This window comes from Phascolarctos cinereus, unplaced genomic scaffold (genome assembly GCF_003287225.1).
Source record: "Phascolarctos cinereus isolate Bilbo 61053 unplaced genomic scaffold, phaCin_HiC Scaffold_4;HRSCAF=312, whole genome shotgun sequence".
NCBI classification, from domain to species: domain Eukaryota; kingdom Metazoa; phylum Chordata; class Mammalia; order Diprotodontia; family Phascolarctidae; genus Phascolarctos; species Phascolarctos cinereus.
In genome coordinates, this window is record NW_027555847.1 from 68,603,362 (window position 1) to 68,607,211 (window position 3,850).

Genomic DNA, 3,850 nt, shown 5'->3' on the forward strand with positions numbered 1-3,850 from the left:
CTATCTTAGAGAATGGCATATGATCTGCTTAGCTTCTATTTATTTTATGAAACAGTCTTTAACGTTGAGGTCATGTATCTGTTTAGAATATATTGTGCAGGGACAGTAAGGTGGCGCAGTGGATAGAGCACCGGCCCTGGATTTAAGAGGACCGGAGTTCAAATCCATCCTCAGAAACATAACACTTACTAGTTGTGTGACCCTAGGCAATTCATTTAACACCATTTATATATATGTATGTGTATACACACACACACACACACACACACACATACACACATATATATTATGCAATATGGTGTAAAGTGTTCATCCATGCCTAATTTCTACCATACTGCTTTACAGTTTTCACCAAATACAATGATAGTTCTTTCCCAAGGAATTCATGCATTCTGATTTATTGACACTGGGTTATTGAGTTCCATTGTTTCTAATTCTCCTTTGTCTAGTCTTTTCCATTGATCCACATCTCTATTTTTTAAACCAATAACGAATGGTTCTAACATAATTTTGGATGTGGAGAAACTATTCCCTCTTCATTCCTAACTTTTGGTTATTTCTCTTGCTATTCTAGTTTTTATGAAAGATTAGCATTATTTTGTCAAGTTCTGTAAAGTATTTATTTGACAATTCAACTGGCAAAGCATTAAAGTATAAATTTACTTTGGTAGTATTGTTATTTTTATCATATTAGCAAGGCCCAGTTATGAACACTGAATGTTCTTCCAGGTTTTTAAGTGGTTCTTTATTTTTTTAAGGAACACTTCAATCAAATCTATATGAGTATTTGCATGTGTATATGTTGGTAGAGTGAGCCCTCAGTATTTTTTAATTTTTTAGTTATTTGTAATGGGATGTCTCTATTAATGCTTCCTGGATTTTAGTATTATTATGTGGGAAAGCTTTTGATTTTAATAATTTATTTTGTAGATTAAGATTGCTGAAGTTATTCATTGTATCAATTAATATATTTGCTGATTCCCCAGGAACATACACTTTTAAGGTCATTAGACAGCAACATATCTGGTGTTTCCTTATTCAGATCAGTCACCAATTTATCATTCAGAGTTTTGTTTTGGGGAGATTCCCATCCTACTTTAGTCTTCTCTTTTTTTATTTTTTTGTTAATTTATTTTGATTTATCAGTAATCACTTCCATATGCTTTTGAGTTTAAATTTTTCTCCCTCTTCTTCCCCACCACCCTCCCTAAGATGGTGCACAATCTGATATAGGCATTCCTATTAAACATATTTTCACATTAGTGGTGTTGTAAGTAAAAATTAGAACCAACAGGAGGAACCACCAGAAAGAGGAAACAAAACTCAACAGAAGAGGAAAAAAATAGCTATTTAACTTCCATAGTTCTTTCTTTGAATGTGGATAGCATTTTCCATCATGAGGCCATTGGAGAAGTCTTAGATCCTTGTATTGCTGGGAATGGTTAAGTTTATCAATATTAGTCATTGCACAATGTGGCTGTTATTGTGTACGTTGTTCTCTTCCCTCAGCATCAGACCATACAAGTCTTTCCAGGTTTTTCTGAAGTCAGCCTGTTCATCATTTCTTATAGCTTAATAGTATTCCATTACATTCATACACCACAACTTGCTCAGACATTCCCCAATTGATGGGCATCCTCAATTTCCAATTCTTTGCCACCACAAAAAGAGCTGCTATGAATATTTTTGTACATGTGGGTCCTTTTCCCATTGGTATGATCTCTTTGGGATATAGCACTACAAGAACTATTGCTGTGTGAAAGGGTATGCACGTTTTTATAGCCCTTTGGGCATAGTTCCAAGTTGTTCTCCAATTCATTAGTGTTCCAATTTTCCCACCTCTTCTCCAACATTTATCATTTTCCTGTTTTGTCATGTTGGCCAATCTTAGTCTTCTCTTTTTATTTAAAATTTTTGCATCAATATTCATTAGGGAAATTGGTCTGTAGTTTTCTTTTTCTGCTTTTGCCTTTCCTGGTTTAGGTATCAGCATGGTATTTGTGTCATAAAAGGAATTTAATAGGGCATCTTTGCCTATTTTTTCAAAATAGTTTATACAGAATTGTAATTAATTGTTCTTTAAATGTTTGATAGAATTCACCTGTGAATCCATGTGGTCCCGGGGATTTTTTCCTAGGGAGCTCATTAATGGCTTGTTCAATTTCTTTTTCTTTTTTCTTTTCTTTTTTTTAATACTGGAAAACTTTTTGTTGCAGGTAGAGTGGGATAGCTGGACACAGTTTAGGTGATTCCAATTTTGTTGGCAACATCTAAAGCATCATAGTCTGGAGGAAGTTGGACATAAGCCTTCTTCTCTCCATCAGGCTGGATCAATGTGTTGACCCTGGCCACTTTGATGTCATGCAGCTTCTTTACCGCCTGCTTGATGTGATGCTTGTTGGCCTTGATGTCCACAATGAAGACCAGGTTGTTGCTTTCTCAATCTTCTTTGTAGTGGACTCAGTGGTCAAGGGAAAGTTAATGATGGCATAGTGGTCAAGCTTGTTCCTCTGAGGGGCACTTTTCTGAGGGTTTTTGGGCTGCCGTCGAAGTCTTAGTGTCTTCAGTTGCTGGAAGGTGGGGGACGTTCGGATCTTCTTTTTGTGGCTATTAACACCCTTCAACACTGCCTTGTTGGCCTTCAAGGCCTTGGACTCAGCTTCTGTCTTAGTGGGGACAGCCACTTCCTTCTTTGCCTTCAGCGCCATCTTGGGGGAAAGGGTTCAATTTCTTTTTCTAAGATAACAAATATTTATTCTATTTCCTCTTCTGCTAATCTGAGCAATTTATATTTTTTATTAATATTCATCCATTTCACTTAGATTATTAGATTTATTGACATGTAATTATGCAAAATAGCTCCTAATAATTATTGTAGTTTCATCATGATTGGTGGTGAAGTCACCCATTTCATTTTTGATACCGGTAATTTGATTTTCTTCTTTTTTTTTTAAAATCAAATCAACCCACACTTTATTTTATTTATTTTTCTCATAAAGCCAGCTTCTAGTTTTACTTATTGGTTCACTAATTTTCTTACTTTCAATTTTATTCTTTCCTTTGATTTTCAAGACTTGGTGTTTAATTGGGGATTTTAATTGGTTGTTTTTCCAGGTTTTTTTTTTGGTTGTATGCCCAATTCATTGATCTGCTCTTTCTCTATTTTATTGATGTAAGTATTTAGAGATATAAAATTACCTCTAAGTACTACTTTGGCTGCATCCTATAAGTTTTGGCATGTTTTCTCATTGTTGTCATTCTTTTTAATGAGATTATTGATTGTTTCTATGATTTGTTCTTTGACCCACTCATTCTTTGAGATTATTTAGTTTCTAATTAGTTTCCAATCTTTCCACAGCTCCTTATTGAATGTAATTTTATTACATTATGGTCTGAAAAGGATGCATTTAATATTTCAGCTTTTCTGTATTTGATTATGAGGCGTTTGTGCCCTAATACATAGCCAGATATTTTTTTTGAGGTGCTATTTACAGCTGAAAAAAAAGGTATACTTCTTTCTATTCCCATTCAATTTTCTTCAGAAATTTATCATATCTAACTTTTCCAAAATTCTACCTATCTCCTTAACTTTTCTCTTATTTATATGGTGGTTAGATTTATCTAGTTCTGAGAGTGGAAAGTTGAAGTTCCCCTTTAGTGTAGTTTTACTGTATCTTTCCCCTTGTAATTCATTTAACTTTTACTTTAAGAATTTGGATGCTATACCACTTGGTGCATATATGTTTAGTATTGATATTACTTCATTGTCTATGGTACCTTTTAGCAAAATGTAGTTTCCCTGCTTATCTCTTTAAATTAGATTATTTTTACTCAAAAACATTGTGACCTC

At 34.1% G+C, this 3,850-nt stretch overlaps 1 pseudogene; it reads right to left on the reverse strand.

The window, feature by feature from the left end:
- Positions 1-2,241: 2,241 nt before the first annotated feature.
- Positions 2,242-2,708, reverse strand: LOC110205029 (large ribosomal subunit protein uL23 pseudogene; annotated as a pseudogene).
- Between the last annotated feature and the right edge of the window lie 1,142 nt (positions 2,709-3,850).